Below are 14,970 nucleotides of genomic sequence, written 5' to 3' on the forward strand. Positions count from 1 at the left end.
GAATTCTCAGTAACTTCTTTGGGCTGTGTGTGTTCAACTCACAGGGTTGAACCTTCCTTTAAACAGAGCAGATTTGAAACCCTCTTTTTGGGGAATTTGCAAGTGGAGATTTCAAGCGGTTTGGGGCCAACGGTAGAAAAGGAAATATCTTCGTATGAAACCTAGAGAGAATCATTCTCAGCAACCACTTTGGGATGTGTGTGTTCCACTCACAGAGTTTAACCTTTCTTTTCATAGAGCACTTTGGAAACACTCTGTTTGTAAAGACTGCAAGTGGATATTTGGACCTCTTTGAGGATTACGTTGGAAACGGGATTTCTGCATCTAACGCTAGACAGAAGAATTCTCAGTAACTTCTTTAGGCTGCGTGTGTTCAACTCACAGAGTTGAACCTTCCTTTAGACACAGCTGATTTGAAACCCTCTTTTTGTGGAATCTGCAAGTGGAGATTTCTAGCGTTTTGGCGCCAACGGTAGAAAAGGAAATATCTTCGTATAAAAACTAGACAGAATCATTCTCAGCAACGACTTTGGGATGTGTGCGTTCCACTCACAGAGTTTAACCTTTCTTTTCATAGAGCACTTTGGAAACCCTCTGTTTGTAACGTCTGAAAGTGTATATTTGGACCTCTTTGAGGATTTCGTTGGAAACGGGATTTCTGCATCTAACGCTAGACAGAAGAATTCTCAGTAACTTCTTTGGGCTGTGTGTGTTCAACTCACAGGGTTGAACCTTCCTTTAAACAGAGCAGATTTGAAACCCTCTTTTTGTGGAATTTGCAAGTGGAGATTTCAAGCGTTTTGGGGCCAACGATAGAAAAAGAAATATCTTCGTATGAAACCTAGAGAGAATCATTCTCAGCAACCACTTTGGGATGTGTGCGTTCCACTCACAGAGTTTAACCTTTCTTTTCATAGAGCACTTTGGAAACACTCTGTTTGTAAAGTCTGCAAGTGGATATTTGGACCTCTTTGAGGATTTCGTTGGAAACGGGATTTCTGCATCTAACGCTGGACAGAAGAATTCTCAGTAACTTCTTTAGGCTGCGTGTGTTCAACTCACAGAGGTGAACCTTCCTTTAGACACAGCAGATTTGAAACCCTCTTTTTGTGGAATCTGCAAGTGGAGATTTCTAGCGTTTTGGCGCCAATGGTAGAAAAGGAAATATCTTCGTATAAAAACTAGAGAGAATCATTCTCAGCAACGACTTTGGGATGTGTGCGTTCCACTCACAGAGTTTAACCTTTCTTTTCATAGAGCACTTTGGAAACAGTCTGTAAAGTCTGCAAGTGGATATTTGGACCTCTTTGAGGATTTCGTTGGAAACGGGATTTCTGCATCTAACGCTAGACAGAAGAATTCTCAGTAACTTCTTTGGGCTGTGTGTGTTCAACTCACAGGGTTGAACCTTCCTTTAAATAGAGCAGATTTGAAACCCTATTTTGGGGAATTTGCAAGTGGAGATTTCAAGCGCTTTGGGGCCAACGGTAGAAAAGGAAATATCTTCGTATGAAACCTAGAGAGAATCATTCTCAGCAACCACTTTGGGATGTGTGCGTTCCACCCACAGAGTTTAACCTTTCTTTTCATAGAGCACTTTGGAAACACTCTGTTTGTAAAGTCTGCAAGTGGATATTTAGACCTCTTTGAGGATTTCGTTGGAAACGGGTTTTCTCCACCTAACGCTAGACAGAAGAATTCTCAGTAACTTCTTTGGGCTGCATGTGTTCAACTCACAGAGTAGAACCTTCCTTTAGACAGAGCAGATTTGAAACCCTCTTTTTGTGGAATTTGCAAGTGGAGATTTCAAGCGCTTTGGCGCCAATGGTAGAAAAGGAAATAGCTTCGTATAAAAATTAGAGAGAATAATTATCAGCAACCACTTTGGGATGTGTGCGTTCCACCCACAGAGTTTAACCTTTCTTTTCATAGAGCGGTTTGGAAACACTCTGTTTGAAAATCTGCAAGTGGATATTTAGACCTCTTTGAGGATTTCGTTGGAAACGGGATTTCTGCATCTAATGCTAGATAGAAGTATTCTCAGTAACTTGTTTGGGCTGCATTTGTTCAACTCACAGAGTTGAACCTTCCTTTAGACAGAGCAGTTTTCAAACCCTCTTTTTGTGGAATTTGCAAGTGGAGATTTCAAGCGCTTTGGGGCCAACGGTAGAAAAGGAAATATCTTCGTATAAAAACTAGAGAGAATCATTCTCAGCAACCACTTTGGGATGTGTGCATTCCACTCACAGAGTTTAACCTTTCTTTTCATAGAGCGGTTTGGAAACACTCTGTTTGTAAAGTCTGCAAGTGGATATTTGGACCTCTTTGAGGATTTCGTTGGAGACGGGATTTCTGCATCTAACGCCAGACAGAAGAATTCTCAGTAACTTCTTTAGGCTGCGTGTGTTCAACTCACAGAGTTGAACCTTCCTTTAGACACAGCAGATTTGAAACCCTCTTTTTGTGGAATCTGCAAGTGTAGATTTCTAGCGTTTTGGCGCCAACGGTAGAAAAGGAAATATCTTCGTATAAAAACCAGAGAGAATCATTCTCAGCAACGACTTTGGGATGTGTGCGTTCCACTCACAGAGTTTAACCTTTCTTTTCATAGAGCACTTTGGAAACCCTCTGTTTGTAACGTCTGCAAGTGTATATTTGGACCTCTTTGAGGATTTCATTGGAAACGGGATTTCTGCGTCTAACGCTAGACAGAAGAATTCTCAGTAACTTCTTTGGGCTGTGTGTGTTCAACTCACAGGGTTGAACCTTCCTTTAGACAGAGCAGATTGGAAACACTCTTTTTGTGGAATTTGCAAGTGGAGATTTCAAGCGCTTTGGGGCCAACGCTAGAAAAGGAAATATCTTAGTATTAAAACTAGAGAGAATAATTCTCAGCAACCACTTTGGGATGTGTGCGTTCCACTCACAGAGTTTAACCTTTCTTTTCATAGAGCGGTTTGGAAACACTCTGTTTGTAAAGTCTGCAAGTGGATATTTGGACCTCTTTGAGGATTTCGTTGGAAACGGGATTTCTGCATCTAACGCTAGACAGAAGAATTCTCAGTAACTTCTTTAGGCTGCGTGTGTTCAACTCACAGAGTTGAACCTTCCTTTAGACACAGCAGATTTGAAACCCTATTTTTGTGGAATCTGCAAGTGGAGATTTCTAGCGTTTTGGCGCCAACGGTAGAAAAGGAAATATCTTCGTATAAAAACTAGAGAGAATCATTCTCAGCAACGACTTTGGGATGTGTGCGTTCCACTCACAGAGTTTAAACTTTCTATTCATAGAGCACTTTGGAAACCCTCTGTTTGTAACGTCTGCAAGTGTATATTTGGACCTCTTTGAGGATTTCGTTGGAAACGGGATTTCTGCATCTAACACTAGACAGAAGAATTCTCAGTAACTTCTTTGGGCTGTGTGTGTTCAACTCACAGGGTTGAACCTTCCTTTAAACAGAGCAGATTTGAAACCCTCTTTTTGGGGAATTTGCAAGTGGAGATTTCAAGCGCTTTGGGGCCAACGGTATAAAAGGAAATATCTTCGTATGAAACCTAGAGAGAATCATTCTCAGCAACCACTTTGGGATGTGTGCGTTCCACTCACAGAGTTTAACCTTTCTTTTCATAGAGCACTTTGGAAACACTCTGTTTGTAAAGTCTGCAAGTGGATATTTGGACCTCTTTGAGGATTTCGTTGGAAACGGGATTTCTGCATCTAACGCTAGACAGAAGAATTCTCAGTAACTTCTTTAGGCTGCGTGTGTTCAGCTCACAGAGGTGAACCTTCCTTTAGACACAGCAGATTTTGAACCCTCTTTTTGTGGAATCTGCAAGTGGAGATTTCTAGCGTTTTGGCGCCAATGGTAGAAAAGGAAATATCTTCGTATAAAAACTAGAGAGAATCATTCTCAGCAACGACTTTGGGATGTGTGCGTTCCACTCACAGAGTTTAACCTTTCTTTTCATAGAGCACTTTGGAAACACTCTGTAAAGTCTGCAAGTGTATATTTGGACCTCTTTGAGGATTTCGTTGGAAACGGGATTTCTGCATCTAACGCTAGACAGAAGAATTCTCAGTAACTTCTTTAGGCTGCGTGTGTTCAACTCACAGAGTTGAACCTTCCTTTAGGCACAGCAGATTTGAAACCCTCTTTTTGTGGAATTTGCAAGTGAAGATTTCAAGCGCTTTGGGGCCAACGGTAGAAAAGGAAATATCTTCGTATGAAACCTAGAGAGAATCATTCTCAGCAACCACTTTGGGATGTGTGCGTTCCACTAACAGAGTTTAACCTTTCTTCTCATAGAGCAGTTTGGAAACACTCTGTTTGTAAAGTCTGCAAGTGGATATTTGGACCTCTTTGAGGATTTCGTTGGAAACGGGATTTCTGCATCAAACGCTAGACAGAAGAATTCTCAGTAACTTCTTTAGGCTGCGAGTGTTCAACAGACACAGTTGAACCTTCCTTTAGACACAGCAGATTTGAAACCCTCTTTTTGTGGAATTTGCAAGTGGAGATTTCAAGCGCTTTGGGGCTAACGGTAGAAAAGGAAATATCTTCGTATGAAACCTAGAGAGAATCATTCTCAGCAACCACTTTGGGATGTGTGCGTTCCACTCACAGAGTTTAACCTTTCTTTTCATAGAGCAGTTTGGAAACACTCTGTTTGTAAAGTCTGCAAGTGGATATTTAGACCTCTTTGAGGATTTCGTTGGAAACGGGATTACTGCATCTAACGCTAGACAGAAGAATTCTCAGTAACTTCTTTGTGCTGCGTGTGTTCAACTCACAGAGTTGAACCTTCCTTTAGACAGAGCAGATTGGAAACCCTCTTTTTGTGGAATTTGCAAGTGGAGATTTCAAGCGCTTTGGGGCCAAGGGTAGAAAAGGAAATATCTTCGCATGAAACCTAGAGAGAATCATTCTCAGCAACCACTTTGGGATGTGTGCGTTCCACTCACAGAGTTTAACCTTTCTTTTCATAGAGCGGTTTGGAAACACTCTGTTTGTAAAGTCTGCAAGTGGATATTTAGACCTCTTTGAGGATTTCGTTGGAAACGGGATTTCTGCATCTAACGCTAGACAGAAGAATTCTCAGTAACTTCTTTGGGCTGTGTGTGTTCAACTCACAGGGTTGAACCTTCCTTTAAACAGAGCAGATTTGAAACCCTATTTTGGGGAATTTGCAAGTGGAGATTTCAAGCGCTTTGGGGCCAACGGTAGAAAAGGAAATATCTTCGTATGAAACCTAGAGAGAATCATTCTCAGCAACCACTTTGGGATGTGTGCGTTCCACTCACAGAGTTTAACCTTTCTTTTCATAGAGCACTTTGGAAACACTCTGTTTGTAAAGTCTGCAAGTGGATATTTGGACCTCTTTGAGGATTTCGTTGGAAACGGGATTTCTGCATCTAACGCTAGACAGAAGAATTCTCAGTAACTTCTTTAGGCTGCGTGTGTTCAACTCACAGAGTTGAACCTTCCTTTAGACACAGCAGATTTGAAACCCTCTTTTTGTGGAATTTGCAAGTGGAGATTTCAAGAGCTTTGGGGACAAAGTTAGAAAAGGAAATATCTTCGTGTAGAAACAAGAGAGAATCATTCTCAGCAACCACTTTGGGATGTGTGTGTCCCACTCACAGAGTTTAACCTTTCTTTTCATAGAGCGGTTTGGAAACACTCTGTTTGTAAAGTCTGCAATGGATATTTGGACCTCTTTGAAGGTTTCGTTGGAAACGGGATTTCAGCATCTAACGCTAGACAGAAGAATTCTCAGTAACTTCTTTAGGCTGCGTGTGTTCAACTCACAGAGTTGAACCTTCCTTTAGACAGAGCAGATTTGAAACCCTCTTTTTGTGGAACTTGGAAGTGGAGATTTCATGCGCTTTGGCGACAACGGTAGAAAAGGAAATATCTTCGTATAAAAACTAGAGAGAATCATTCTCAGCAACCACTTTGGGATGTGTGCGTTCCACCCACAGAGTTTAACCTTTCTATTCATAGAGCACTTTGGAAACACTCTGTTTGTAAAGTCTGCAAGTGGATATTTAGACCTCTTTGAGGATTTCGTTGGAAACGGGATTTCTCCACCTAACGCTAGACAGAAGAATTCTCAGTAACTTCTTTGGGCTGCTTGTGTTCAACTCACAGAGTTGAACCTTCCTTTAGACAGAGCAGATTTGAAACCCTCTTTTTGTGGAATTTGCAAGTGGAGATTTCAAGCGCTTTTGCGCCAATGGTAGAAAAGGAAATAGCTTCGTATAAAAACTAGAGAGAATCATTCTCAGCAACCACTTTGGGATGTGTGCGTTCCACTCACAGAGTTTAACCTATTTTTTCATAGAGCAGTTAGAAAACACTCTGTTTGTAATGTCTGCAATTGGATATTTGCACCTCTTTGAGGATTTCGTTGGAAACGGGATTTCGGCATCTAACGCTAGACAGAAGAATTCTCAGTAACTTCTTCGGGCTGCGTGTGTTCAACTTACAGAGTTGAACCTGCCTTTAGACAGAGCAGATTTGAAACCCTCTTTTTGTGGAATTTGCAAGTGGAGATTTCAAGAGCTTTGGGGACAAAGTTAGAAAAGGAAATATCTTCGTGTAGAAACAAGAGAGAATCATTCTCAGCAACCACTTTGGGATGTGTGTGTCCCACTCACAGAGTTTAACCTTTCTTTTCATAGAGCGGTTTGGAAACACTCTGTTTGTAAAGTCTGCAAGTGGATATTTGGACCTCTTTGAGGATTTCGTTGGAAACGGGATTTCTGCATCTAACGCTAGACAGAAGAATTCTCAGGAACTTCTTTGGGCTGCGTGTGTTCAACTCACAGAGTTGAACCTTCCTTTAGACAGAGCAGATTTGAAACCCTCTTTTTGTGGAATTTGCAAGTGGAGATTTCAAGCGCTTTGGGGCCAACGGTAGAAAAGGAAATATCTTCGTATAAAAAGTGGAGAGAATCATTCTCAGCAACCACTTTGGGATGTGTGCGTTCCACTCACAGAGTTTAATCTTTCTTTTCATAGAGCACTTTGGAAACACTCTGTTTGTAAAGTCTGCAAGTGGATATTTGGACCTCTTTGAGGATTTCGTTGGAAACCTGATTTCTGCATCTAACGCTAGACAGAACAATTCTCAGTAACTTCTTTAGGCTGCGTGTGTTGAAATCAAAGAGTTGAACCTTCCTTTACACAGAGCAGATTGAAACCCTTTTTTTGTGGAATTTGCCAGTGGAGATTTCAAGCGCTTTGGGGCCAACGGTAGAAAAGGGAGTATCTTCGTATAAAAACAAGAGAGAATCATTTTCAGCAACCACTTTGGGATGTGTGCGTTCCACTCACAGAGTTTAACCTTTCTTTTCATTGAGCGGTTTGGAAACACTCTGTTTGTAAAGTCTGCAAGTGGATATTTGGACCTCTTTGAGGATTTCGTTGGAAACGGGATTTCGGCATCTAACGCTAGACAGAAGAATTCTCAGTAACTTCCTTGGGCTGCGTGTGTTCAACTCACAGAGTTGAACCTTCCTTTAGGCAGAGCAGATTTGAAACCCTCGTTTTGTGGAATTTGGAAGTGGAGATTTCATACGCTTTGACGCCAACGGTAGAAAAGGAAATATCTTCGTATAAACACTAGAGAGAATCATTCTCAGCAACAACTTTGTGATGTGTGCGTTCCACCCACAGAGTTTAACCTTTCTTTTCAAAGAGCACTTTGGAAACACTCTGTTTGTAAAGTCTGCAAGTGGATATTTAGACCTCTTTGAGGATTTCGTTGGAAACTGGATTTCGACATCTAACGCTAGACAGAAGAATTCTCAGTAACTTCTTTGGGCTGCGTGTGTTCAACTCACAGAGTTGAACCTGCCTTTAGACAGAGCAGATTTGAAACCCTCTTTTTGTGGAATTTGCAAGTGGAGATTTGAAGCGCTTTAGGGCCAACGGTAGAACAGGAAATATCTTCGTATAAAAACAAGAGAGAATCATTCTCGGCAACCACTTTGGGATGTGTGCGTTCCACTCACAGAGTTTAACCTTTCTTTTCATAGAGCGGTTTGGAAACACACTGTTTGTAAGTCTGCAAGTAGATATTTGGACCTCTTTGAGGATTTCGTTTGAAACGGGATTTCTGCATCTAACGCTAGACAGAAGAATTCTCAGTAACTTCTTCAGGCTGCGTGTGTTCAACTCACAGAGTTGAACCTTCCTTTAGACAGAGCAGATTTGAAACCCTCTTTTTGTGGAATTTGGAAGTGGAGATATCACGCGCTTTTGCGACAACGGTAGAAAAGGAAATATCTTCGTATAAAAACTAGAGAGAATCATTCTCAGCAACCACTTTGGGATGTGTGCGTTCCACCCACAGAGTTTAACCTTTCTTTTCATAGAGCGGTTTGGAAACACTCTGTTTGAAAATCTGCAAGTGGATATTTAGACGTCTTTGAAGATTTCGTTGGAAACGGGATTTCTGCATCTAATGCTAGACAGAAGTATTCTCAGTAACTTGTTTGGGCTGCATGTGTTCAACTCACAGAGTTGAACCTTCCTTTAGACAGAGCAGATTTGAAACCCTCTTTTTGTGGAATTTGCAAGTGGAGATTTCAAGCGCTTTTGCGCCAATGGTAGAAAAGGAAATAGCTTCGTATAAAAACTAGAGAGAATCATTCTCAGCAACCACTTTGGGATGTGTGCGTTCCACTCACAGAGTTTAACCTTTTTTTTCATAGAGCAGTTTGAAAACACTCTGTTTGTAATGTCTGCAATTGGATATTTGGACCTCTTTGAGGATTTCGTTGGAAACGGGATTTCGGCATCTATCGCTAGACAGAAGAATTCTCAGTAACTTCTTTGGGCTGCGTGTGTTCAACTCACAGAGTTGAACCTGCCTTTAGACAGAGCAGATTTGAAACCCTCTGTTTGTGGAATTTGCCAGTGGAGATTTCAAGCGCTTTTGGGCCAACGGTACAAAAGGAAATATCTTCGTATAAAAACTAGAGAGAATCATTTTCAGCAACCACTTTGGGATGTGTGCGTTCCACTCACAGAGTTTAACCTTTCTTTTCATAGAGCAGTTTGGAAACACTCTGTTTGTAAAGTCTGCAGGTGGATATTTGGACCTCTTTGAGGATTTCGTTGGAAACGGGATTTCGGCATCTAACGCTAGACAGAAGAATTCTCAGTAACTTCTTTGGGCTGCGTGTGTTCAACTCACAGAGTTGAACCTTCCTTTAGACAGAGCAGATTTGAAAACCTCCTTTTGTGGAATTTGCAAGTGGAGATTTCAAGCGCTTTGGGGCCAACGGTAGAAAAGGAAATATCTTCATATAAAAACTACAGAGAATCATTCTCAGCAACCACTTTGGGATGTGTGCGTTCCACTCACGGAGTTTAACCTTTCTTTTCATAGAGCACTTTGGAAACACTCTGTTTGTAAACTCTGCAAGTGGATATTTGGACCTCTTTGAGGATTTCGTTGGAAACGGGTTTTCTCCACCTAACGCTAGACAGAAGAATTCTCAGTAACTTCTTTGGGCTGCATGTGTTCAACTCACAGAGTAGAACCTTCCTTTAGACAGAGCAGATTTGAAACCCTCTTTTTGTGGAATTTGCAAGTGGAGATTTCAAGCGCTTTGGCGCCAATGGTAGAAAAGGAAATAGCTTCGTATAAAAATTAGAGAGAATAATTATCAGCAACCACTTTGGGATGTGTGCGTTCCACCCACAGAGTTTAACCTTTCTTTTCATAGAGCGGTTTGGAAACACTCTGTTTGAAAATCTGCAAGTGGATATTTAGACCTCTTTGAGGATTTCGTTGGAAACGGGATTTCTGCATCTAATGCTAGATAGAAGTATTCTCAGTAACTTGTTTGGGCTGCATTTGTTCAACTCACAGAGTTGAACCTTCCTTTAGACAGAGCAGTTTTCAAACCCTGTTTTTGTGGAATTTGCAAGTGGAGATTTCAAGCGCTTTGGGGCCAACGGTAGAAAAGGAAATATCTTCGTATAAAAACTAGAGAGAATCATTCTCAGCAACCACTTTGGGATGTGTGCATTCCACTCACAGAGTTTAACCTTTCTTTTCATAGAGCGGTTTGGAAACACTCTGTTTGTAAAGTCTGCAAGTGGATATTTGGACCTCTTTGAGGATTTCGTTGGAGACGGGATTTCTGCATCTAACGCCAGACAGAAGAATTCTCAGTAACTTCTTTAGGCTGCGTGTGTTCAACTCACAGAGTTGAACCTTCCTTTAGACACAGCAGATTTGAAACCCTCTTTTTGTGGAATCTGCAAGTGTAGATTTCTAGCGTTTTGGCGCCAACGGTAGAAAAGGAAATATCTTCGTATAAAAACCAGAGAGAATCATTCTCAGCAACGACTTTGGGATGTGTGCGTTCCACTCACAGAGTTTAACCTTTCTTTTCATAGAGCACTTTGGAAACCCTCTGTTTGTAACGTCTGCAAGTGTATATTTGGACCTCTTTGAGGATTTCATTGGAAACGGGATTTCTGCGTCTAACGCTAGACAGAAGAATTCTCAGTAACTTCTTTGGGCTGTGTGTGTTCAACTCACAGGGTTGAACCTTCCTTTAGACAGAGCAGATTGGAAACACTCTTTTTGTGGAATTTGCAAGTGGAGATTTCAAGCGCTTTGGGGCCAACGCTAGAAAAGGAAATATCTTAGTATTAAAACTAGAGAGAATAATTCTCAGCAACCACTTTGGGATGTGTGCGTTCCACTCACAGAGTTTAACCTTTCTTTTCATAGAGCGGTTTGGAAACACTCTGTTTGTAAAGTCTGCAAGTGGATATTTGGACCTCTTTGAGGATTTCGTTGGAAACGGGATTTCTGCATCTAACGCTAGACAGAAGAATTCTCAGTAACTTCTTTAGGCTGCGTGTGTTCAACTCACAGAGTTGAACCTTCCTTTAGACACAGCAGATTTGAAACCCTATTTTTGTGGAATCTGCAAGTGGAGATTTCTAGCGTTTTGGCGCCAACGGTAGAAAAGGAAATATCTTCGTATAAAAACTAGAGAGAATCATTCTCAGCAACGACTTTGGGATGTGTGCGTTCCACTCACAGAGTTTAAACTTTCTATTCATAGAGCACTTTGGAAACCCTCTGTTTGTAACGTCTGCAAGTGTATATTTGGACCTCTTTGAGGATTTCGTTGGAAACGGGATTTCTGCATCTAACACTAGACAGAAGAATTCTCAGTAACTTCTTTGGGCTGTGTGTGTTCAACTCACAGGGTTGAACCTTCCTTTAAACAGAGCAGATTTGAAACCCTCTTTTTGGGGAATTTGCAAGTGGAGATTTCAAGCGCTTTGGGGCCAACGGTATAAAAGGAAATATCTTCGTATGAAACCTAGAGAGAATCATTCTCAGCAACCACTTTGGGATGTGTGCGTTCCACTCACAGAGTTTAACCTTTCTTTTCATAGAGCACTTTGGAAACACTCTGTAAAGTCTGCAAGTGTATATTTGGACCTCTTTGAGGATTTCGTTGGAAACGGGATTTCTGCATCTAACGCTAGACAGAAGAATTCTCAGTAACTTCTTTAGGCTGCGTGTGTTCAACTCACAGAGTTGAACCTTCCTTTAGACACAGCAGATTTGAAACCCTCTTTTTGTGGAATTTGCAAGTGAAGATTTCAAGCGCTTTGGGGCCAACGGTAGAAAAGGAAATATCTTCGTATGAAACCTAGAGAGAATCATTCTCAGCAACCACTTTGGGATGTGTGCGTTCCACTAACAGAGTTTAACCTTTCTTCTCATAGAGCAGTTTGGAAACACTCTGTTTGTAAAGTCTGCAAGTGGATATTTGGACCTCTTTGAGGATTTCGTTGGAAACGGGATTTCTGCATCAAACGCTAGACAGAAGAATTCTCAGTAACTTCTTTAGGCTGCGAGTGTTCAACAGACACAGTTGAACCTTCCTTTAGACACAGCAGATTTGAAACCCTCTTTTTGTGGAATTTGCAAGTGGAGATTTCAAGCGCTTTGGGGCTAACGGTAGAAAAGGAAATATCTTCGTATGAAACCTAGAGAGAATCATTCTCAGCAACCACTTTGGGATGTGTGCGTTCCACTCACAGAGTTTAACCTTTCTTTTCATAGAGCAGTTTGGAAACACTCTGTTTGTAAAGTCTGCAAGTGGATATTTAGACCTCTTTGAGGATTTCGTTGGAAACGGGATTACTGCATCTAACGCTAGACAGAAGAATTCTCAGTAACTTCTTTGTGCTGCGTGTGTTCAACTCACAGAGTTGAACCTTCCTTTAGACAGAGCAGATTGGAAACCCTCTTTTTGTGGAATTTGCAAGTGGAGATTTCAAGCGCTTTGGGGCCAAGGGTAGAAAAGGAAATATCTTCGCATGAAACCTAGAGAGAATCATTCTCAGCAACCACTTTGGGATGTGTGCGTTCCACTCACAGAGTTTAACCTTTCTTTTCATAGAGCGGTTTGGAAACACTCTGTTTGTAAAGTCTGCAAGTGGATATTTAGACCTCTTTGAGGATTTCGTTGGAAACGGGATTTCTGCATCTAACGCTAGACAGAAGAATTCTCAGTAACTTCTTTGGGCTGTGTGTGTTCAACTCACAGGGTTGAACCTTCCTTTAAACAGAGCAGATTTGAAACCCTATTTTGGGGAATTTGCAAGTGGAGATTTCAGCGCTTTGGGGCCAACGGTAGAAAAGGAAATATCTTCGTATGAAACCTAGAGAGAATCATTCTCAGCAACCACTTTGGGATGTGTGCGTTCCACTCACAGAGTTTAACCTTTCTTTTCATAGAGCACTTTGGAAACACTCTGTTTGTAAAGTCTGCAAGTGGATATTTGGACCTCTTTGAGGATTTCGTTGGAAACGGGATTTCTGCATCTAACGCTAGACAGAAGAATTCTCAGTAACTTCTTTAGGCTGCGTGCGTTCAACTCACAGAGTTGAACCTTCCTTTAGACACAGCAGATTTGAAACCCTCTTTTTGTGGAATTTGCAAGTGGAGATTTCAAGAGCTTTGGGGACAAAGTTAGAAAAGGAAATATCTTCGTGTAGAAACAAGAGAGAATCATTCTCAGCAACCACTTTGGGATGTGTGTGTCCCACTCACAGAGTTTAACCTTTCTTTTCATAGAGCGGTTTGGAAACACTCTGTTTGTAAAGTCTGCAATGGATATTTGGACCTCTTTGAAGGTTTCGTTGGAAACGGGATTTCAGCATCTAACGCTAGACAGAAGAATTCTCAGTAACTTCTTTAGGCTGCGTGTGTTCAACTCACAGAGTTGAACCTTCCTTTAGACAGAGCAGATTTGAAACCCTCTTTTTGTGGAACTTGGAAGTGGAGATTTCATGCGCTTTGGCGACAACGGTAGAAAAGGAAATATCTTCGTATAAAAACTAGAGAGAATCATTCTCAGCAACCACTTTGGGATGTGTGCGTTCCACCCACAGAGTTTAACCTTTCTATTCATAGAGCACTTTGGAAACACTCTGTTTGTAAAGTCTGCAAGTGGATATTTAGACCTCTTTGAGGATTTCGTTGGAAACGGGATTTCTCCACCTAACGCTAGACAGAAGAATTCTCAGTAACTTCTTTGGGCTGCTTGTGTTCAACTCACAGAGTTGAACCTTCCTTTAGACAGAGCAGATTTGAAACCCTCTTTTTGTGGAATTTGCAAGTGGAGATTTCAAGCGCTTTTGCGCCAATGGTAGAAAAGGAAATAGCTTCGTATAAAAACTAGAGAGAATCATTCTCAGCAACCACTTTGGGATGTGTGCGTTCCACTCACAGAGTTTAACCTATTTTTTCATAGAGCAGTTAGAAAACACTCTGTTTGTAATGTCTGCAATTGGATATTTGCACCTCTTTGAGGATTTCGTTGGAAACGGGATTTCGGCATCTAACGCTAGACAGAAGAATTCTCAGTAACTTCTTCGGGCTGCGTGTGTTCAACTTACAGAGTTGAACCTGCCTTTAGACAGAGCAGATTTGAAACCCTCTTTTTGTGGAATTTGCAAGTGGAGATTTCAAGAGCTTTGGGGACAAAGTTAGAAAAGGAAATATCTTCGTGTAGAAACAAGAGAGAATCATTCTCAGCAACCACTTTGGGATGTGTGTGTCCCACTCACAGAGTTTAACCTTTCTTTTCATAGAGCGGTTTGGAAACACTCTGTTTGTAAAGTCTGCAAGTGGATATTTGGACCTCTTTGAGGATTTCGTTGGAAACGGGATTTCTGCATCTAACGCTAGACAGAAGAATTCTCAGGAACTTCTTTGGGCTGCGTGTGTTCAACTCACAGAGTTGAACCTTCCTTTAGACAGAGCAGATTTGAAACCCTCTTTTTGTGGAATTTGCAAGTGGAGATTTCAAGCGCTTTGGGGCCAACGGTAGAAAAGGAAATATCTTCGTATAAAAAGTGGAGAGAATCATTCTCAGCAACCACTTTGGGATGTGTGCGTTCCACTCACAGAGTTTAATCTTTCTTTTCATAGAGCACTTTGGAAACACTCTGTTTGTAAAGTCTGCAAGTGGATATTTGGACCTCTTTGAGGATTTCGTTGGAAACCTGATTTCTGCATCTAACGCTAGACAGAACAATTCTCAGTAACTTCTTTAGGCTGCGTGTGTTGAAATCACAGAGTTGAACCTTCCTTTACACAGAGCAGATTGAAACCCTTTTTTTGTGGAATTTGCCAGTGGAGATTTCAAGCGCTTTGGGGCCAACGGTAGAAAAGGGAGTATCTTCGTATAAAAACAAGAGAGAATCATTTTCAGCAACCACTTTGGGATGTGTGCGTTCCACTCACAGAGTTTAACCTTTCTTTTCATTGAGCGGTTTGGAAACACTCTGTTTGTAAAGTCTGCAAGTGGATATTTGGACCTCTTTGAGGATTTCGTTGGAAACGGGATTTCGGCATCTAACGCTAGACAGAAGAATTCTCAGTAACTTCCTTGGGCTGCGTGTGTT

This window comes from Gorilla gorilla, chromosome 21 (assembly GCF_029281585.2).
Source record: "Gorilla gorilla gorilla isolate KB3781 chromosome 21, NHGRI_mGorGor1-v2.1_pri, whole genome shotgun sequence".
Lineage (NCBI taxonomy): Eukaryota > Metazoa > Chordata > Mammalia > Primates > Hominidae > Gorilla > Gorilla gorilla.